The 23,651-nt window shown below is 42.1% G+C and overlaps 1 long non-coding RNA gene across 1 annotated transcript; it reads left to right on the top strand.

Moving 5' to 3' along the window:
- The first annotated feature begins 948 nt into the window (after positions 1-948).
- On the top strand, positions 949-19,157 carry LOC123344333. The gene is made up of 3 exons (XR_006572523.1): positions 949-1,006; positions 16,106-16,208; positions 18,259-19,157. It is a non-coding gene; the product is annotated as an uncharacterized LOC123344333 (long non-coding RNA).
- Positions 19,158-23,651: the final 4,494 nt, after the last annotated feature.

Genomic DNA, 23,651 nt, shown 5'->3' with positions numbered 1-23,651 from the left:
CTGAGATGATGGAACAGAGAGAGGATTTACAGATCTGTCTTTGGGTATGGGGGAAGGAAAGCTGTCTCACCGAGAATGAAATTTAAATCAGTCCTCGCCCTCTGGGGTTGGGGGAGGATTTTGCTGTGTGTTTCAATGAGACATTTACAATCAATCGCCTTCAGCCTGGTTTGAAGTGTCCCTCATTCACGCGATCTAGGCAGCAGCCAGATAGTTAACTAGCTGCTTTCCGGACTGTGGTCACTGTAATTTGAGTTCACCCTCAGATGGAGACAAGGGAGAAAGAGGGCTGACTGCGGGTAGTCAGCCTCTCCTCAACCCGGACAAGGGTAAGACCCCCCTACTCTCCAACCTCCGGAAAGGGGTGAGCGGGCCAGTTCCTCCCCACGCCTTACATAAAGCGAGAACCTCCTCCCCCTGCGAGTTTATACTCGCCTCTGCCTCGCCTATGCAGGGAGCTCCCTCTCTCTGCTCCCCTCCCCCGTGCAGGGAGCTCCCCCTATCTGCCCTGTGCTTGCAATGAGCTCCCGCGCTCCACCTTCTCTCCTGGACTCCCCCGCTGCCCCCCTCCCCTGTGCAGGGCGCTCCCCCTTGTGCCCCGCTACCCCGCGCAGTGAGCAGCTGCTGCTGCGGCTCCTCCCTCCCTCCGCTCCTACTGCCGCCCCAGGCACGGGGATGGCCGGCAGGGGGGGGGGTTCTTAAGGAGGGGGAGGGGCAGAACGCACTGCACCCGCCCCCTCCCCGAAGAGAAGCTCGTAGCAAAGTCACCGACAAGCCCGCCGGGCCCCATCAAACGCCTCGGCCCGGCCCACTCACGTCATGGAAACAGGCACGTCAGCACCCAACAGCCAATGGGAGAGGGGGAAGGCGGGGAGCGCGCCTGGCTCCGCCCACTCCCCCCTTTTCCCCGCGGAGGCTCCTCCCTCTCCTCCCCCATTGAAGGCGCCGCACGTCGGGAGCCCCTTCACCCGAGCGAGACCCCGTCATGTGACCGCCGGGACGAGGGGTAGGAAGCGGCAGTTGCAGCGTGGGGCGGGGGTGGCTCGGCGAGCAGCGAACGAGTGAGTGAGTGACGGGGGGAGGCGGGGGCCGCGCCGCCCCGTGGCTGCCCCGCAGCCCGGCCAGGAGGGGGTGGCGGTGGGCGCGGTAGCGGTTCCTCTGCAGGGCTGGGGCTGCTGAGCCGGGGCTGGTGGGGGCCGAGCCGCAGCGGGGCGCGTGCGAGGCGAAGCGCTGGCTCCTGCCCTGTGAGGAGCCGCTGCCTGCCGGGGGTGGGACTGGGAGCCCGCCCCCCTCGTTGCCACCCCCCGTTCGCGGGGCGGGGCTGGCCCGGCCCGCCGGAGCAGGGCGGGGGACGCGGGCACCTTGTGCGCCGAGCAGGCGGCGGCGGCAGCGGCAGATTCCCGGTGCGTCCCCAGGCGCCGTCCAGCGTGCGGCTGTGCAGCGGTCGCGGTAAGCGGCAGCCCCGGAGTCAGTAGCTGGAGCATCCGCCGGCCCCGAGGCCGGGCAGCGCCCCCTCCAGCCGCCGGGTGCAGGGGCTGAGCCGCCGGCGGGCGCGGAGCGGCGGCTGCTTCCCGCCCGCCTGCTCTGTGGGCTCAGCGCCTTTGCCCCGGGGGGTGGCCGCTACCCCCTGCAGCGGGCTGCCGCGCTGCATCCGGGGCGCGGTGTGACCTTGAGGGCGGCCGATGCGGGGGTCTCCCCCTGCCTGGACTCCTGCGCGGGGCGGGCGTTGCTGCAGCTCGGACCTTCCTAGGGAGGAGACGGGGTAAGCCGGCGCCGGCGCTGTGTGACATGTGTGCTGGGCTGGGTGTTTGGGGGGCTGCCGCTGCCTCTTCCCCCGGCAGCACAGGCAGTGCCGAGCCCGGCTACCCCAGTGGGCGCAGAGGCCCTCTTGGCGCCGTGCGAGCTCCCTCCCTTCCCGGGTGCACACACCATAGGTGGTACTTAGCCCCTGTTCCCTGCCGGGTTAAGTAGTTGGGATTAGTCGTCTGCTGCTGCACAGTAATGATCATCCTCAGCCTGCCTCCTTGGCAGCCCTGCACGGAGCCAGCGAGCCTCCGCTGGCCTGGGGGCGTTTGTGGCTGAGGGGCGCTCTGCCTTTTCAATTGCACTAGCAGACTCCCCTCCCCCCGGCCTTCCGCCGCTTTGTCTTGTGGGCGACTCCCCAGTCCGGGTTAAGAGCAGGGGGAGAGGCAGACAGAAATTCCCCCCCCCCCCTTTCCCCCAGCGGACTTGCTGTTCTGATTTATTAATGGCTAGACGGACTGTGTGTGTATTGATTCTGGACTAGGAAGAAGGCATCTCTGCAGCGCCTCTGGAATAGAAGGAGGACCATTGAGGCTGCTCTCAGCAGCCTGCGGGAGGGCATTTGTGTGAGCAGGGTGATGTTCTGCTTGTCCTACTTAGTAGCAGGAAGTGTCCCTATCGGTGGCGCTTGTATGACAGTGTCGTTCTCAGCCAAATGGTGTATGTAACCTTTGGATGTTACACCACGTGAGTTTATGAAGAGGCCTTAATACTGGGGGATGATTGCTGCCTGTCGCAGAAGGGAGTGCTGATGCTCATTCTGGAGTGAGAGGGGATGGGGGGGCATTCAGAAGATGGTGACTGGGAGAATACATCACCGATGTCTGAGCAATTTTATTTTCCCTGCTGATGTGAAAGTCTAGAAGTTGGAAGAACTTCTGATAGGATTTCAGGAAGAAGCTTGTTTGGAAACCTAGTTGATAAAGCTTACGTCCATGACCTTGGTGGCAATCCATGTATCATATTTTTTTCCCCTTGCAACGTAAGTGATTCCTACCAAAATAACTAGCAGCGTCTGCCTTAATTTGTCAAAACTAGGACATTTAAGGCTAAGAAGTGTCCCGGATGTCTCAATTTGGCTTGCTGGTAATGTAAGGGTCTCTTGAATAGTGGCCAGTTTTAATATGATCATCACTGCCATTGTGGGGGTGAATTAAGGACAGCGTTCTGAACTCAGCATGAAACTTGTTACAGCATAATCCATTTCAATGTTTCTTGTTTCATTTCATTTTTTGTAAATTTTTAATATAAGGATGAAAGATATTCAGTAACAATTGTTAAACTATTTTTATATTGACTTACCTCCTCCAACAAAATAGAAGACAAAAGAAACAACCAAGTTGTTTTCTGAAACTGAGTTGTTGTATGCTGAAGGGAGCATACAACTTATTTTTTGATAATTTTTTCAAGAGCTACCTATCAAAGCTCAAAAGCTTATCTTGTAAACAAAACATTAAGTGGACTCATGTTAATTATATTTAAAGCTGCTGCACTTTAGTTTAGAGGAAGGGGGTCATTAGTATCTGGGCCCAAAACATGGTGGGGGTGGGTTCTGGAAGACTCTTGAGAGGTCCCTCAGTAAAATTATAAAGCATGTTCTGGGAATGAAGTCCAAATAAAATGTACCCTTGCAACATTAATATCTCATCATTTTTAACAAAATACTTGTACGCTTGTGGGAAGGGGTACAGCAGTATGCAAATCTCTGGAAAAAACACAGCTGTAAATGTTTACAGGTGCTTCTGCAATTGAGAGTTTAAAAAACTTTGTTAAATGACCTTGATAGTTTCGTTTACCGTTTTTTTTCTGTTCCATTTAGAAAGCAGGCAGTAACTGTCTTACTATAGCTAGTGGGGAAAAAAATGTTCAGAATTACTAGTTGGGTTTTTAAACTTTTCAGGAACTTGTCCAAATTTTGCATTTGTGGTATTTGGAACAAGGAGTAAACTTCTTGTATATCATTAAGCCATTGGTGTCTCTCTTGGCAGAAATGGCTTCCAGCATACGAAACTTAAATACTTATGGCATAATGATTGGAAACTTTTTTTAGTTCATAAGTGGTCACTGAATAGTAGAGCACAAAAATAGCTTTAACCCCGCACCCCCATGCTTTAAAGTGAGAAATTGCAGATTTGGAATCAACATTGTGGGGTGCTTATTTTCTTGTCACTCCTGGTTTCCCTTTACTGATAGCAGGTTATTGTGATGGTAGTTGCTGTTTTTCACGGAATTATTCCGTTTGTGCTCAAGCAGTAGGGGACTAGTAAGTCCAAGCTACTGCTAATATGGACAAAACCACTTTTTTTTTTCTAGGCAGTATGCCAATGTACCCCAATTCTTAACTGCAATACCTTACTATATTAGTTAAATTCCTACTGAGCAGAGACTGTCAGATATGCTGCTTATGCTGTGGATAATAGAGACCACAAAATTAATCTTCACTTTTGATGCAAGTGAAATGAACTAACTATATTTTACAGGGACTTATGCTTTACCTAACTCTTGCTATTTTTTCTGGGTATTATGACATTATTCTTCATCACTTATCTTAAAAATGTGCTTGGAAATTTCAAGCGGAATCTTGTCTAGTGTCACTATCTCTTAATGCATAAGCAATATAGGTAGAACCTTTCAGTCTCTCAGATGTTAAATTTTGAGGATTTCAGTTGCTGTATTATGGTTTAATAGTATTTTTGCTGAACTGCTGAAAAATGCTGTACGACCTCTGCTAAGGTAGACTTGTAAATGCTTATGAAGATCTTACATAATGAAACACAACTCTGAGCTGTCTACTCATTTGAACCATACAGAACATGTATACAGTTTCCCTAGACAGGAAGGGAGAAGATAAGCTGCAAGTACTCAAATGATGGAAATGCCAAGGAAGGAGAAGAAATTAAGGTGGCTCTACATGGTATGATCTAGAGAACTGGGATAAAAATAAGTGAAGGAAAATCTTTAAAACTAACATGAAGACCACCACCTAGTTAAGGAACTACTAGATGTGGGGAATAGTACACCTAGGGGATGTGGTAGAAATTGTGCTGTCTAAGCAACTGCAAAATGGACTGGGTAAAGCAGTTAAAACTATGCCATAGGGAATAATTCTGTGTTGGTACATAGGTGAACAAGATAACCTAGTCTTTTTCAACTCAAATTTCTTTCATTAATATAGAGTAAATATTAATGGCACTCAAGTATGCTTTAGACAACTAAAATGTCACTGACCTCAGTGCAGTAGAACTTCAGATAGACATTTGGATGTGCGAACTTTTCATAGATATTAGTCTTTTAATAAAACCATGCAACATAAACAAGAAAGACCTACATTGTTCAAAAATATACAACGTTATTACATTGTAACTACTAGTTCATTGTGTTCTTAACTACTTTAATTTCGTAAATTTTCTAAATTTAAATATAAAAAGAAATTCGTACTTAATCTTGTTGCATATACTTAACATTTTGAAAGACTTTTTCTATAAGTGAATTAGAATGGTTTTAATAGTGTATACCCTGAAAAAAATCTATCTTCATTGTTTAAGGGAGAAACAGCACAATACAATGAAATGTAACGAGTGTTTATTCTTAAACATATTCTGGTTTTGGTAACTGAAACTGGTTCCAGCTCAAAGTAAACTAATAGATGAAGATAAGCAGACCGTTTGTCTCTAGGCTTTTAAATGTAAACTTTATATGATAAGAGAAAATACCATGAATCTGTCATGTGCTAACTGAAGAGATTGGTAACAAGTTTGCTCCGCAAAAGAGAACCAGCACAGTCTTGAATTAAAATCTAATAACAGCTAGGCTCTTTAGTAATCTTAAGAACTTGCTTCGATAATCCATCTGCATTTTTACAATGGATTTAATTAAACTGTTGTATTAATATTCCATAATCAAACATCTTTCTATCCTAATTTTTGTGGTTTTATCAACTAGATGACTGTATTTTGCTTACAAATTGAGACTAGCAGTTTCTAGTAACCTACTATGGTGGGCCCAAAACTTACTTATCTTGAAATGAGTTCTAGAGAACTATAGTCCTTACACCTATTTACCATTCTGAATAACTTCCCTTTTGAAGGTACCAATTTATTTTATTTTGTGGCAAAAAATGATAAATGTTAAAATAGGGCAAAATATGTATTACTGATCACTTTATCCCTCTGGCTTTACAGTGAAGTAAGTGCTGCTGCTTATTGGAAGCCAGATGCCACAGTCTAAAAATCAAAATAGAGACAGATAACTGGTTTATTGACTCATTCTTATCTGAAAGATGTTTGGCTTGTTTAGAATTATTAACACTGAGAATTCTGCATGAAAGCTCTTCTATCATTCATTTTCTTGAGCGATTAAATATTGCGTAGTTGCAACACTATCTTTTCTCGTGTGAAACTTGGATCACTAATATTAAAATTAGCTGAATGTAGTTGTCATTAGGCTTCCTTTTTTTTTTTTATTCACCATTCCTCCGTCTTTGCCCAAAAATAATCCTTGGGAAAAGAGAAAAGTTGCTGTTTCCTACTTTATAGTTTTTTACCATGTAACTTACAATAAGGAGGACACTGAGGGTTATTAACTCAATCTTAAACCTACTTAGGTTCTTGCATCAGACTGTATTATAAACAAGACTAGATTCAGTATCTCTGTGGAACATGGCAGCACAGCATCACTGCGCAGCGGTTTAGGAGACAAATGTAGGGGGAGGTACTATTACAATGAATACAGCAAGTGGGAGAACTTAAGAAGACTCCGTCAGCTAACTTGCCTTGGATCTGGGATAGAGGTTTTTATACATGAGCTCATTAACTCCCCTACGCTGGGTGTCAGACAATAGGCTGGAACTTGTCCGCATGATGTTTTTGTATAGCTTGCCTAACACTAGTAGATTCCGCCCCCCCCCACCCGAATTTAAGATATAAAGCTTGAGTTGCGAGTCCTTATGACTGGAGACACCATTCCCAATCTCAGCTGAGTGAAACTGATGTCGCTGTGTCTACCTAAGTAATTGTTTCAGCATGTGTGCAGGAATGTGAATTCTGCTGTCCTTGATAAATCTGACTTTTAATGCCAAATGCTGATCCCGAATGTCAATATTACCTTTTTAATCACTTAGTTGATGGTAGGGTGTAGGAGTGGAGCACGCTAGGTTGGGAGTTTCTGCATGGGAATGCAGGGAAGAGTATATGAGAGTCAAAAGAATAAGGAAGAGGGATAGAAACAAAGGGTAGAAATAAGGATGGGACATTAGGAAAGTATGAATGTGACATGGTGCTGAACAAACAATAACTAGATCTTACTATATAGGTACCATATCCTCCCTTTCACTTCTGTACAGACCTATTACTGACAGCAGTGGGCATGCCTCTGTTTGGGGAGTCTTTAGTCCCGAACTTAAACCATGACTTATGGGCTGTAATTAAACACAACATTCCATTCTTGCTTCCAAATATTTGACACTCTGCTGTAGACAATTAAGAGCTTGCTTAAAATCCCATTTGAAAAAAGGATCTTTTATTACAGTGACTCCCAACATTATATTGGTGTGTTGGCTTTACACTGACTTGGAGGAAGGCGATTTCCTGAAGCGCCTATGTGGTTTTTTGTTGTTGTTGTTTTTTTTTTTGTTCTCTCTCTCCCTCCACCCCCCCACCTTTTTTAGAATCCTTCACAATTCAGAACCAGGCCAGCCTTGCTCAAGTCCATGAGAGCCACAATCCAAGGTGGTATAGCTGTAATAGAGGATACCAAAGAAGGAGAAAATGTGCCAAGTTTTTGACGCATTGTTAATTAAGATTTGTAAACATGGGACTTTTTTGTTAGCACTTACAGTGAAGAACATTGAACAGATCATGATAAAATCTTGTATTGGACATACAATCTTGGGTGGATATAATTGTGAATATATCTAAATAACTAGCAATTAAAATTTAGAGTTAAAAGAAACACTCAACTTACTTGTATTGTCCATCTCATTTGTGTGTTATATCAGAACACTACTAGGGGAATTTAAAAGTTCATTTTGGGGAAAGTTTTCAGACTCACTTTACTGACTTAGAATCTCTAGTCACTGCTCAAAATGAAATTTGGGCTCCTAAGTTTGACTGCTTTTGAAAACTTAATCCTATTTTTGTTAACATTCTCTTTAAAGCCTATAGGATGTTGTGAGGATTGTAAAATGTATAGTGTGTGTGTAGTATATACATATACTATACATATTCAAAAAATATGCATGCAATCCTGTATATTTCACACTGATTTGTAAATACTACAAACTGTCTGGTCTCTGCTAGGACTCTTTTCAGGAAGGTGAAGTTAGGGTAAAATCTATGATCTTGAAGGTTGGATGTCACTTCTACTTTCAGGTGACTAGAGGCATGATCCTTCACCTGTGCAGATGTGTCAAGAACTTGATACCTTCAGTATTGTCAGTTTCAGGTGGAATACTTTTTATATTGCTGAGATGGATATGATGTTAACTCCAAGATAGGTGTAGGAGATATCTACCACCCTCAAAAAAACACTTCCATGGAACCTGTAATCTGCTACCCTAGCTTGTGCCCTTACACTTTCAGATAAGGTGGCAGGAGAGAATACTACATTATTCAGTTCTGATCACCAGGTGTACAGTGTCTGATCTATGGAGCAGGGACCTTATTTGCTCCACATTCTTAGTGCTGAACAGAAACACTTGACAGACAACTTTTCATTACTTTTTGCATTTAAAAAGAGAGGGGATTATTTGGGCACTGTTGCTATCAGGCTCTCAAGTTGTTAGGATCCAGATGCTGAAAGGTCATGTTGCTCTTTTGTCTTATTCATATCTTATGGCTCTTTTTCACTGAAATATCCCCCATGCTTGCATTCCACTTAATTGACTTTTGGCTTGTTAGACTTTTTAGATGTGCCGTAAGTGATGCTTGAAAGAACTTAGTTAAATATAGGGTTTTGTGCTGAATAACTTAAAGAACCATGGTACATAGGTGACTTTGAATGTGTAAAAGCATGTCATGTCAGAGGTGCAGCCAGACCATAACTGAGTGAGTGGAGCTGCTCCCTGGGACAGGAGCTTCTGCTGCAGGGTGAGGTGCAGAGTGAGCTTAGTCCCACTCCCAGCCTTGGCCTCTCCTCTGGACTGGGAGAAGTGTAAGTTTGTGTAGGGCCCAGTTATGAGTTATTGCAGCCTTTCTCCCAATATCTCTATTTAAACAAAGAGAGACCATGTTTGTTTTCCTATAGCTGTTGGTAGTCTTCAGTGACAGCAGTGTTTATCAGAGGTTTGAAGCTCATGTACAGACACTTCTGGCATAATGTAATCTCCGCTTTTAGGTTAAAGGCTGGTATGAGACAATTTGTTAAATATCTCTTTGGATGCCTTGGGTCTGGTTGGCCTTTGTCAATAAGGAAAAAATACTGACCTTGATACAGCATAGACGGCATTGGTTGTATTGGTAGATCCTCGTCTGCTAATGTACTGAGATCAGGTGTCAGTGCTGATGTTAGAGCTGTCTGTTCTGTCTATTCAGTCTCAACTATGAGATAGTTCCTTCGCCTGTAAATGCTAGTGTAGATGGGGCTGCCGTAAGTGTCTTAATTCTAAACTTGCGTCTCTGCTTTTTGGTAACTAATCTTCTGCCCGAGGGTTCTTGGGAGGAATTGTCCAGGGTGCTCTCTTTCCTCTTCTCCTTTAGAAGTGTGCAAATATTCATTAGGAGCATTAGCAAGTAGACCTAGGTGAATAATTTCTTTTTTTCAGTTTGCTGGCAGTTCCAGAAATCAAAGTTTCATTTTTGGGATGTACCAACACGTACGTGTGTGTGTGTGTGTATGCGCAAACTTCCAATACATCAGAAAACACATCATTTGAGCAGACTTGAAATTTTTGGTTTCAGTTTCAGGCACTCTGCTAAATGCAAAAGAGCGAAGAGGTGATTTCCTTATAAGTGTTAGCCCAGTGTTTAGAGTACTTACCTAGGGTGCAGATGGAGCGGGGGGCAGAGGCATTTTCCCCCCCTTCTGCCTGATGTGGAGAAGGAATTTGAACTTGAGTTTCCCACAATGCAAGAGACTACCCTAGCCACTGAGCTATGGGATGGTCTGGTGAGGATCTTCCTCAGTTTCTCCTGTTGAAGCTGTTCCTTGGCCCAATGATTTGTAACTCATGATGAATACTATGAATTGCCCCATGAATGATCCTGACTATTAACTATAAACACAGTGGAACAGCTTCTCAGAGGGGTTGAGGACTCTTCCTCCCCCTCCCCATAACCCATAGCTTGGGGGCTATTGCACTCTCCTGCAGTATGGGAGACCCAAGTTCAAATCTCCATACCAGGCAAATGGAGGAATGTAACCTGGGCCTTCAATGTTCCTGGTGAGGCACCTAATCACTTGGCTAAAACTCATGAGACTGGCTCCAGCATCTCCTCAGCAGGCCACTTGGTGATTCCAGCCCATAAAATCAGAATGTTTTAGTAATGTAAAAAACTCTTTTCATAGAATATCAGGGTTGGAAGGAACCTCAGGAGATCATCTAGTCCAACTCCCTGCTCAAAGCAGGACCAGTCCCCAGACAGATTTTTGCCCCTGATCCCTAAATGGCCCCCTCAAGGATTAAACTGACAATGCTCAAACCACTGAGCTATCCCTCCCCCTTAAAGGTCATTGAGTCCAGCCCCTTGCCTTCACTAGTAGGATCAAGTACTGATTTTGCCCCAGTTCCCTAAGTGGCTTCCTCAAGGATTGAATTCACAACCCTGTGTTTAGCAGGCCAACACTCAAACCACTGAGTTATATCTGTTGATGCTACTGAAACAATTTTGATGAAACTGAAAAAAAAATGGCAAATCTGACATAAATGAATGTACTGATAGTTTTAGGTTTATTGAAGCTTTTTTCCCCCCAGCCAACAAATTATTTGCTGAATAAGATCTCATCCAGCTTTATTGGTAAAAAGGCATTAAATACAGTATTAAGATGCAGCTCTATCTCACCAACCCAGTCAGCTATCAAATGCTTTCTAGAATGGTAGACATTTGGATATACTGTGGTAAGGGCTTGCTGTCTGAAAGTCAGTCTGGAGAAGACTAAACTAATGCTAGTAGGATAGGGAAGCAAGTGGAAGATGCGGCAAATTGTAAATGCCCTTTTCTACAATTACACCTCTACCCTGATATAACGTGACCCAATATAACATGAATTTGGATATAATGTGGTAAAGCGGTGCTCCGGGGGGATGGGCCTGTGTGCTCTGGTGGATCAAAACAAGTTTGATATAACACGGTTTCACCTATAACACAGATTTTTTTTTTTTTTTTTGGCTCCTGAGGACAGCATTATATCGAGGCAGAGGTGTACTTATATCTACCCTCTCAGATAGTTAAGTAAAGCAGAGCCCAGGGTAGACTTAATATACATATGGCCAGGAGTTAATCAGTTTCTCCTGGGAACCACTGCTACAGTGTTCCATCCTGTAGTCACCTCACAATTAAACTAGTGCAGTGTGCATAGGTCTGCTGATTCCTTTAGTATTCTTTGGTAGAATAGGGCTGGCTCATAATTTTCAAACTTAATTTTTTTTTCTATTGGGTCAAGTATGAAATGGTCTCTAGAGCATATTGTTTTATTTTGTGTTACAGGAATGCCTGAAGAGTCTGTAAAAAGAACAGGAGTACTTGTGGCACCTTAGAGACTAACAAATTTATTTGAGCATAGGCTTTCGTGGGCTACAGCCCACTTCTTTGGATGCATGAAGAGTCTGTGTGTCATGTCTGTGTGTGAAGGGGAAGGGGTCATCAGTGTTATGTAAAACTTACATTTCCCCATAACTTCTATTGTACTGAGGAATTTAATTAAAATATACATAACTCTTACAGAAGTTTCTTGGGTGGTTGGACAGGGATAGTTAGGGTTCTTAAAAGCTGGGAAGATATAGGAGACAGTTTTAGGTTTCTGAGATAAACACTGTCGGGATGTTAAAATGCTCGGTAAAAAAAGTAGTTAATGTTGAGGCAAACTTGCATATTTTATATGTTAGAATTAAAAACCTCATTGAAACGAATGGCAGCAGTTAATATCTTAGCTCTTGTTTCAGGCTGCTTCCAGACTTGCATTGCTTTTTGACAGTTTAACTTCTTTTTTTGAAACTGGGGAAAACACTGGTGCTTGCTCTTATTTTGATTTAAATCTAGTTTACTTCAGTTTAACTAGATGAAATAGAGTTAATTTAGCTTAAACTAAAATGTATCTACATGACCCTTTGCTTTCGCTGAACTAAACTGATTTAAAGTAACACCTTCAAAATAAACTGGTGAAGCTTTTTCATGTATGCAAGACCATTGTTTAATCTAGGAAAGTTGTGCTGGTTTACCTTAGTTTTAATTTAAATAAATTTAAAACAATCTAATTAAATCAGTGTGAACTTAAACTTAAGCATTTCTGAACATGTTAAAACAATTTAAGCAAGAGTTAAATCTGTTTTAGATTTTAAAATCATTGATCTAGTTAAACCAGCACAACTCTTCTAGAATAGATGAGGCCTTAGGCAGACATCACTGACTTGGCTCACATTTGCAACTTTTTTTTTCTGTGCAACCATAAGGTTTGGAAACTCAAACGAAAGCTTGAGTTCTGGTGTGAAATTCTGTGCTAAAGGGTGTATTTAGATAGCTAAGTGGATGCGAATAACAAAGATCTTGGGTCTTAAGTTTTTAAATTGAAGCTGGTGTGGAGTGTAAATCCTACTTGCTAAGGAGTTTGTATGACATTGGGTTGTCTTTTGAGCTGCGCCAGTCTTCTGAGATGAGTTTGACGCTTTTTTTATCTATAAATTACCAAATGATCGAAGGCTAGCATATGTGAGAGGTTTTCTGTCCTTGCCATTCTGATGCAGGGCCGCCCAGAGGGGGGGGCAAAGGGGGCAATTTGCCCCGGGCTCCGCAGAGGCCCCCAAGAGAACAGCGGAGGCTCCCGCCTCCGCCCCGCTCCTGGAGCCTCAGCGCACCAAGCGCTGAGTCTCCGCCGGGGCCCCTGAGCCCCGCCCCGCTCAGAGCCGTGTGGGGAGGGGGCGGGGCTGGGAGCACCAGGCTGAGCTCAGCTCCCTCCGCTCGGCGTGGAGCTCCCAGCCCCGCCCCCTCACCACGCGGCTCTGAGCGGGACGGAGCTCAGGCCCCGCCGGCCGCACGCTGCGGCTGTTCCGGCGAGGTGCTGAGACTCCGGGTGAGGAGGGAGCCGGGGGTAAGAGGCTGGGGCCGGGGCGGGGGGGGAGCGGGACCCGCCGCCGAAGCGCAGCCTGGTCTTCGGCGGCGGGGGGCCCCTTCCGTTCCGGGACCCGCCGCCGAAGTGCCCCGAAGACCCGCGGCAGGGACCCCCCCCCCCGCCGAATTACCACCGAAGACCGGGCTGCACTTCAGCGGCGGGTCCCGCTTCGGCAGTAATTCGGCGGATCCTCTGGGCGGCCCCGTTCTGATGCAGTTTTATGCTTGGTAGAGACACTCAAGCTGGAAGCCCCAGACCAGACATTGAAAGAAAAGAAGGATAGGCACTCACTTTTGGTACTCATTTTCTCATTCACCCCTATCCTTAGTCTGAAGTAGCCTCGATCATTCACCTTTCAGGGTATTCTGCAAAGCCTGTCTCTCTCCTCCCAGGATTTTAAGGGATGGACATAATGAGAGTTGGTTTTTGTGGTGGTGGTACGTTTTTGCAAGTGAGCAGTTGACTTTTCAGTCTACTTCATTTATGACAGCATTATTCTTGTTGAGAATGCAATGTCAAAGGGAACCCTGAATAGAAACTTTGTACTTCCTACACTCAAACAGTCTAAGGTTGCCTAAGATTGAAATTTTAAAACAAAAATACTATGCTAATTTCAGCTACCCTCAAAGCACAGGAAATCCGCTTCAGAAGAAGTGCTACTGATGGGGGGCATGAGGCGGGATCTTCAAGTTTCTAAAATGGTATTACAGTGCCATTTTTTTAGCATGTGGGCTAGTCAATCTAAAACTAATTTTTTTTAATACCTTTGTATTTGGGGGAATCTTTTTATGAAGCTCTTCTAAACTTCATGAGCTAAAAACTAGAGAGGTAGGACAAAATTCAGTATGCTTACAAACTCTTGTTTCATGTATATAAAATGCAATACATTGGGTAAATATGCCGTTTAGTCCTATAGTTATATGCACAAAGGTAGTAGGGTAGTATTAGTTTGATGCTACTTTGATTAGATTGTATGCCGACGGGTGTCCATGGGCATGTTGACAGGAGAAGCCCTCACATCAACATAGCACTGACTAAACCAGGGCTTAGGTTGGTATAATTTTCTACACCCCATAGCAATGTAGTTACACCTACATAAGTTGGTAGTGGTAGACCAAGTGTGAGATTGACATTTGTTTCACTGAGGCATCTGCTTCAAGCTCTTTACCTGTAAAAGTAGCTGAGCAATTAAATATGCCACTGCAGGGCATTTTTATTTATTTATTTTAACCCTTGCTTATGCTCCAAGTATCTGAGAAACAGGTTTGCGGCTGCTAATATAATTGCATAGACCTTACTAATAGTCTAGATGTTAATCAAGGTGTACTGTGTGGATTTTAAAAAAAGCAGTTAAACATCTAGCTAGCAGTGAAGACAATGTGAAGTTGGCTATAAAGCAGTTTTTTGTGATCTTACTAACCTGTTAGTGATTACCTGTAAAAAATAGTGTATGTACTTGGAGTGTGCTCTTGGATACTTACGTCAAATTTTAAGACTCTCAAGGGAGAACTTTGAACAGCACTTCATGAACTGCTACCAATAGTAGTAAAATATGAAAATTTATCTTTATCTAAGTAGGTGAAATGTGCCCAAAACTTCAGTTAATGAGGGCAGCAGGTATCTGCTTGTATGCCCACTCTTACCAGGTGAATATATCATCAAAGTGTGTGTGCTAATTCCTGTTGTCTTGAATCAGTTTGGCAGACAGCATTAATTAACTGAATAAATAGGTTATCCTCGATCACTTAGCATCCTGTGTATGTGAAACTCTGTCATTGTTATCCGTTCTGCCTGTACTGAAAACTGTTGGGTATAAAATATTTGGCTTCATGTTTACTTAGTCAGAACTTCTGTTTCTATGCAGTCAAAACAGTGATAAGAGAGTGGTCCCTTTTGGTCTCTCTGAAAGTACAAAAATATTTAGTAATTTTTCACTCTCGTTTAGCCATTTCAAAGGCGCTCAAGGGTTTCAATGCAAAACTGATCTGACTTTTTATTCCCATCTCATCACCTGTCCCTCCAGACACACATCTGCTCAACTTTGTGAGGAAACCTACAATAACTAAAACCAGTTTTAAAATCAATTTCTGTGTTTAAACAAGATCACTATATTTTTGCAAAAAGAACAGGAGTACTTGTGGCACCTTAGAGACTAACAAATTTATTTCAGCATAAGCTTTCGTGGGCTAAGCTTATGCTGAAATAAATTTGTTAGTCTCCAAGGTGCCACAAGTACTCCTGTTCTTTTCGCGGATACAGACTAACACGGCTGCTACTCTGAAACCTATATTTTTGCAGTGGTTGTTCTTTAAACTTGCAATTGTATCAGATTAACAGAGTGCAAAAATCAGCATGAATGTCCTGGTGTTATCTACATACAAATTTGAACCGGTTTAACTAAAAAGTGTGGTTCTACAGTTAAACCTCTGCAACCCTTGTGTCCTTGAGGAAGGATGCAAGGGAATAGATTGGTTTCAAGTTTTCAAGCATAGCTTATTAATTTGTGATATGCCAATAATTAAGAAATACTTTCTACAACATTCTCAACTGCTAAAAAGAGGATGAGGGACTGGAGGTGATCATGGCAGATAACTTATCACTGTCTGTATAAAGAACTTTGTGGCATCAACTGTTTTTATGTTTTGTTTCCTCCCTCCCTGCCTGCCTCCCTCCCTCTTGTACTAAATACCACTGAGTGTTTATGCTGTAAAACCGCAATAAATGGTTAACTGTATACATGAGAAATAGTCAAGTTTAAAATCTGAACGCTAAGAAAACCGCAGGTTCCAAATTCAGACTATAGGTCTTGTTTCTAAAACTTTAGAAATATTTTCAGCAAAGAATCCTGTGGCACCTTATAGACTAACAGACGTTTTGGATTTTGGCATCCGAAGAAGTGGGTATTCACCCACGAAAGCTCATGCTGCAAAACGTCTGTTAGTCTATAAGGTGCCACAGTATTCTTTGCTGCTTCTACAGAACCAGACTAACACGGCTACCCCTCTGATACTTGAGAAATATTTTCATGACTCTTTTATTTCAGTTTCAGAACTTGTATGAATTATCTGCATAAGATGAGAGAATATCCTCCTAGATTGATACTGAAAATTCTCAAAGCATTAATTTGGAGAAACACACAACAGCAAGTATATAGATTTTTGATATTTGAAAAGGATCTGTATTTTAATACAAAACCATAATGAATTTCCTGAAAAAACACTAAGGATACAATCTTTAATGCAAATTCCTCTGCTTTTTGCAGCCCAAACACTACAGAATGGTAATGCAAGAGAATCAGAATATGAAATTTTTCTCTTTGCGAGCTGGAAGAAGAGGAAAGCATAAATACTAGATCTGTCAAGCGATTAAAAAAATTAATTGAATGATTAATTGCACTGTTAATAATATACCACCATTTATTTAAATATCTTGGATGTTTTCTACATTTTTCAAATTGATTTCAGTTACAACACAGAATGCAAAGTGTACAGTATGCACTTTATATTTTTATTACAAATATTTGGACTATAAAAAACAAAATAGCATATTTCAGTTCACCTAATACAAGTACTGTAGTGCAATCTCTTTATAATGAAAGTTGAATTTACAAATGTAGAATTATGTACAAAAAATAACTGCATTCAAAAATAAAATGTAAAACTTTAGAACCTACAAATCCACTGAGTCCTACTTCAGCCAATCACTCAGACAAACAAGATTGATTACAATTTGCTGGAGATGCTGCCCACGTCTTGTTTACAGTGTCACCTGAAAGTGAGAACAAACATTCGCATGGCACTATTATATCTTGCGATGCTGGCTACTTACATGCCAGATGTGCTAAAGATTCATATGTCCCTTCATGCTTCAACCACCATTCCAGAAGGCATGCGTCCATGCTGATTTCTGCTAGATAATTGTGTAAAGCAGCGCGGATTGATGCATATTCATTTTCCTCATCTGAGTCAGATGCCACCAGCAGAAGGTTGATTTTCTTTTTTGGTGGTTCAGGTTCTGTAGTTTCCGCATTGGAGTGTTGCTCTTTTAAGACGTCTGAAAGCATGCGCCACACCTCGTCCCTCTCAGATTTTGGAAGGCACTTCAGATTCTTAAACCTTGGGTCAAGTGCTGTATCTGTCCTTAGAAATCTCACATTGGTACCTTCTTTGTGTTTTGTCAAATCTGCTGTAAAACGAACATATGCTGGGTCATCATCTGAGACTGCTATAACATGAAATTATATAGCAAAAATGTGAGTAAAACCGAACAGGAGACCTACAATTCTCCCACAAGGAGTTCAGTCACAAATTTTATTAATGCATTATTTTTTTTAACGAGCATCACCAGCATGGAAGCATGTCCTCTGGAATGTTGCTGAAGCATGAAGGCGCATATGAATGTTTAGCACATCTCGCACAGAAATACCTTCCAACGCTGGCTACAGAAGTGCCATTTGAACGCCTGTTCTCACTTTCAGGTGGCATTGTAAATAAGAAACAGTCAGCAGTATCTCCTGTAAATGTAAATAAACATGTTTGTCTTAACAATTGGCTGAACAAGAAGTAGGACTGGGTGAACTTGTAGGCGCTAAAGTTTCACATTATTTTGTTTGTTTTTTATGTAACAAAAAAAATCTACATTTGTAAGTTACACTTTCACACTAGAGATTGCACTACAGTACTTGTATTTTTCAATTCACCTCATACTACTTTGTTTATCATTTTTACAGTGCAGATATTTGGAATAAATATAAAGTGAGCACTGTACACTTTGTATTCTGAGTTGTAATAGAAATCAATGTATTTGAAAAGGTAGAAAAAAATTGAAAATATTTTTGAATTAATCGCATGAGTTAACTGTGATTGATCGACAGCCCTAATAAATACTTATGTCTGAGTCCTGCATATATAATCTACTGAGTGAACTCAAGGGATTTTTAAATTACTTTTAACACAATGGTTTTCAAACTTTTTGTGTTAGTGATTCCTTTCACATAGCAAGAATCTCTGTGACCCTTCCCCGCCCCCCCCCCCGCCAAAAAAAGGGTAATTTTAATGAGAGCTCAGAGCTGACAGCTCACTACCCCCATGTAATCACCTTGCGACTCCCTAAGTGGTCATGATCCCCAGTTTGAGAACCACTGGTTTAACATGATAGTCTTCCTAAGTAACTTGCTGACTTTCTCTTTTTTAAAAGGTAAAGCAAGTTTGGAAAACTATTGGCCATCACCCCAAGACAACCAAAATGCACTGCTCCCTGGGTGCAAGCTGCTGACCTATGAATACCAATATGGAGAAAAGAATTATTCTGTATAAACCCTGTTGTATGCTGGACATCAGTGTTAAAAATCAATTACTTGTCCTCCTGATGTATTATTTCAAGTTCCCTTGTGGCTCAGCAAGTCACTGTGCCACATGCTAGGGAGATGGTATGATCATGTATGCACATTCTCTAAAATAGAACAGGACTGGCATATTGGAGGGATTTATTATGAGGAAATGGGAAGGTATTAATTCTTTCTGCCCCAAGTTGCAGGGGATATCCAAATAAGTCACACAGTATTTAAGTGCCAGTCAGATCAGTGCATTACCCTGCCCTTGATACAACAAAGATTAATTCTGAAATAGAGATCTTCTGTCTAAAATTTTCTAGCCAAATAACTAATGGGACAACAGGACTTGAAATTCTGGTTGTCTTTGGTAAAGTCATCTTACAGAAGCTTGTAAGGAACCTGTCTTCATTAATAAAGGTAACTTCTTATTCATTCATTCATTCATTCATAATGCATGACAACGACCTGAAAAGGACATGAGCAACAGGGATACTGGTGTGGTTAAAAACCCTATGTAAACATTACTTAACCCTTACTAAATTCCATTCTGACAATGTTCCTTTTATCTTATTTTCTTAAAACATCTAAACTCCTTTTAGTTCTCGCTTCCATGCAATACACAATTTCTCTTCACTGATGCTGTTTGACAGATCCATGCAAACAGGAGAGCTGACTGCATACATTTTCTTCAAAAGTTGGAGCAAAAATAAAAACTTTTTTTTTTCCTGATCTCAGTTGCAGTAACTTTGTTTTGCAACACTAGGGTCTTTTAAGCGTGAATTATTGTTGTCTCCAACTGTTTATATATGTAATGTCTCTAGTTACTCAACTGGCTTGTATTATCTGTTTTGCTGATAAAATAGATGACATTGGTACTTGTTCATCCTATCTATACTAGACATAGAATGTCACTGCTCTGTAGAATACATCTGCTCATTCCTGAGTTTAATGTTCTCTTATGATTCTAGTACCACAACTCTGGTCAGTAGTACTATACTTTGTACTGTTTCTCATCAGATACACATCCTGATGCGTGCAAAGACTCTTGTAATGAAACTGTTACCATGGTGTCTGTCCCACAATGATTGCATGACATTTTCACACCGAGATCCGCGTTTTTGGGGGGAGAGTAGACTACCTGAAAGCATAAGAAAATATTAGTTTAAATGTATATACACAAGACTTTCAAAAGTGACTAGTGACTGTCTTTGAATCTACAACCTGAGTGGACTTAAGTGGGCCTTGCTTTCCAAACAAGGCTGCAAAACCATCCCTTGACAATGAGGTCTTGCTAATGTGTCTTAAGTTGTGCCGCTTGTGTCACTGGTCATTCTTGAAAATCTTGCCTTAAATTCTTCACTTGACCACCCCTTGTGGAAGGAATTAAGAACCATCTAAATATTTAGTTCTCTGTCAAGGTAGCCTCTGCATGTTTTCACTTGTGGAATCAAAACATCTGAGATTCCAGAATCATCTAGAGAGCAATGTTTGTAGCCACTCTCCCCTCCCCAACACAGGGTTACCAGAGTATAAAAGGAGAGGCATTTGAGGCCACCCCAATTCATTTTGACTGCTGAAGTGTAGCAAGTTTGGATTGTGTGGAGGTGTCTAGTACTGTTTACTGGAAACCAAAGACCTGCTTGTTATAGTGGTTGTTATGCCTCACATAAGTGACATGCAAGTCCTTGTGTCCGTCTAGGTTAATGAGGTTCAACGGTGGGCATTTAGCATGATTGAGTGGTTTTTTGCAGTCAAAGTGGTTCTTTGGCGTGATGGTCCCCAGATTCTTTTGGTTGACAGTCTGTCACAGACTCACCACTGACTCTGGAAAAGCACACATTCTAAGACTACCTCTTTCTTTTGGCCTTCCTGTTTTATGAATAGTTCTAGTGCCTGTATCAGCTGTTTATAGGTTTCCCAAACAGAAGTTATGTGAAACAGACACAGGTGTAATGCTAAATATGTTAGCAAAACTTCTTTACAAAGTGTTGAAATTACTTGGTAAGGTTTTGAACAGCAGCGTTAAGAGAAGCACTAGATCTGTTCATCTGCAGCTATGGAAAGACAAAAGTTTCACTGGTTTTTATTTGGAAAGGGTCTTCCCCTCAAACCATAATAATACACGTATGCCACACTGGCATGCACGTACATGACACCAATTGCCAGACTTCATCAGCAGCCTTTACAGCTCTGTCTCAAGTCAGTTTAATCTGACATAACACCCGATGAACAAGGTCATAGTTCCGCTGAAGATCATCTAAAGCTGAATTGGTATCTAGACCTCAAAAAATGCAAAGCAGAGTACCATTCTCAGCTGGGTTCTGGCATTGATCAGGTGCATTGGGCACAAGTTGGAGAGACCACCTGGACCAGCTACAGATGCAAGGAACCTGGTCCCCAGAAGACGAGCCTCCACACAAACATCCTCAGCTTACAGCCATCAGGCTAGCTGCCAACCTTCCTGAATGCAGATAATTTCCCTGCCCCCAAGGACTTCATGGGAAGGGGGATCTATTGAGGGGCATTGTGATTAGGATGTTATCTGTACTCTGGTGCTTTAGCTTTTAAGTAAAAGAGCAATGTTATTAAAATCTTGTGCAAAGTGTTACATTTACCAGATGCCTCCTGAGAGAGTTAAACTGTAAACCAGAGGGGTCTCACATTTAGGTGGAATTCTGGGAGAGGACTTATTAAAGTTAGTGGGACATCTTGGGGAGTGGGGTGGGAGGGCAGTCAGCATTTGTCCTGGCAGCCTTAGGCAGGTGGGTTGAGGGGCTCCACTTCCATGAAGGGGTAACAGATGCCAGGTTGGTGCCCAGGAAATGTGACAGAGAGACCAGGGAAGGAAACAGTGCTGCAGCCTGCTGATACCCTGGAAGCTTAAAACACCCATGGACCCAGCAGCTGGGTTCCTCATAGCAAACTAGTGCATTTCTGAGATGGGTTGCTCAACTGGGACTTGACAAGTGGTCTGAGTCTCACCCAAACTAATCAGTTAATTTGCATTCTTCCCAAAACCCCACTGAAGTGAGGAAACTTACTTTTATTCCACTGACAGAACCAAACAGTTCAAATTGTCTCCGTAGTTATTTGTAGCCAGGAATTCTAAAGGTCAAGCTACTTCATAATAGGATATCAAAATGGATTACACAATGTATCACACATTACCTGTTGGCAGTACCTCCTTCCCCCCCCTCCCCCCCCCAAAAGCATGGGGTGAGTTCTACAGCATTCCCACACATTCTGGAAGAGAAGGATGTTGCTTATCTGAGATCTTCATGGTGGCAATGTGAGGTAACCCACTGAGCTTTGTCCAACACTTTGCCGTGGACTTGCCAGTCAGCTAAGTTTGGGAGCACAGTACTACAATTGCTGTTTGATGCATGTAGAATTTCTTATCCCCACCATCTGGGGGATATGGCTTGCCAGTTGCCTACTGTGGGATCTACAGACATACTCTAAGAGAGTGGTTAACTGCTCTATATTAACTGATTCTTTGAAATGTATTTGGTGTGGCTCCCATGACCTGCTGTCCATAACTACTTTTCAAAGGAATGAGCAAAACAGAATTTGGATTGCAACGGCACTGAGGAGAGTTGTGGCTGCTCTGCCCTTATGGCCTCATGGGAACGTGAAGAGAGACAAGGTAGATGTACAGCCTTAAAGGACACTCTTTGAGGTTCTGATCTCATACCTGAGGTGTATGTGCGCATGCACCTACAGTAGGATCCACACTGACTACAGCATCTTGAATCACAGTTACTATAGGGTAAGTAACCATTGCTTCCTTAGTGGCCACAAAGTGTATTGGCAGATTCTCACAAATGATTCCACTTGTGTCTTGTCTTCACAGGGGTGGGGAAAGTGTATTAATTCAAGTCATCTAGTGAAGATGAAGCAGTTAATCATTTTCACACAAATTAGCAGGTTGAAAATGACATAATTGCCTAGCCTTTATTAGGATTTTGCACTGTACTAACTTGAATTAATACTTTTTTTTTCCCTTGTGAAGTTGAAACCTAGATGTCTTAGACCTCAATCCTGTGAACTCATCTGTTCTGTTTAGTTATATGTTCTTCCTGGCAGGGATCTGTTGGCTACATAGCCAACAACTAAAGCAGTGCAAAATGCAGCTCTCCATGCTATCTCAGTGCTTCTTAACATTAAAAAAGTTTCATTGGAGTAACTGACTTTAAAACTGATATTTTCTTCAGTGCAATACTTCTAATGTAGACCATCCCATAGGTTTTTGTACAGTACACGCCCATTCATGTGAATGTTCCGAGGAACATCTGAAACTTTTGGATAACCAGGCAATCAGATAAACAGAAGGGGGGTGGGGGTGGGAGAGGAACACTGCAGTTCAGATACCTTTTATCCAAAAATCCTAGTTATTTGTATCACTGGAATTATGCTGTAGTATCAAGTGTGAAAGGTGAAGTGTAGAAAAGTGAATTTTTAACTACTGAATTATTTTCAATTTAAAAATCCAAATATCTAATCTTAAAATCAAGGGTTGTTTTAAAACAAAACAAAAACCCATCACAAAGTTTAAATTAGGTTGTAATGAAGGAATTCTGCAGTACTTTTAAAAAAAACAACCAACTAAAAATAAAAAGGCAAAGCAGAATGTGCTAGCTCTTTTGATCCAGTTAAACTGTAGCTGTTAATCTCAATTTAAGCCAATACTACTCTGCTTATTTTATAAGGCTCATTCATACTAATACAGTTAAGGTCAGGTCAGTGCATTCACTATGCAAATTCTTATTTTCCAAGGTTTAATTCTTGGCTAGAAAAATTGCTGTCAGTCAGCTTTAGTATACTATATATTGGTGCATGAGGAAGCTTTCTGCTTCATTTTTTGACTGGTTAGTTACTATAACATTCAGTTATTTAGGTCCAAAACTTGTATATATTTTTCTTACTTAACTGGGTCTCTAATTTTTTTTTAATTCTCTTATTTTCCTCTACTGATATTTAAAGCAACTATATATGGAACCAGCAAAAACAATGTCTGTGCTCCCTCTGCTGGCTTTGCAAAAATCAGTTAACTATCCATTGCACTAAGGGTGTGGTGACAACCACATTGCTGATGTGAAAAATGATAATCAACTAGCTATTGTAAATTCTGACCTATTAAGAATGGTTTATGGTGAAGAAGAGAAGCTGTTCTAATAGAGAATGAAATAGGCAAAGAAAATTAATGACAGTCTGCTAATTCTAGCTGAATACTAAAAATATTTCTTGACTGAGACAT

Source organism: Mauremys mutica, chromosome 1 (assembly GCF_020497125.1).
Source record: "Mauremys mutica isolate MM-2020 ecotype Southern chromosome 1, ASM2049712v1, whole genome shotgun sequence".
Lineage (NCBI taxonomy): Eukaryota > Metazoa > Chordata > Testudines > Geoemydidae > Mauremys > Mauremys mutica.
The sequence above is the reverse complement of the archived record's forward strand: the minus strand, read 5'-3'. Positions and strand labels throughout refer to the sequence as shown.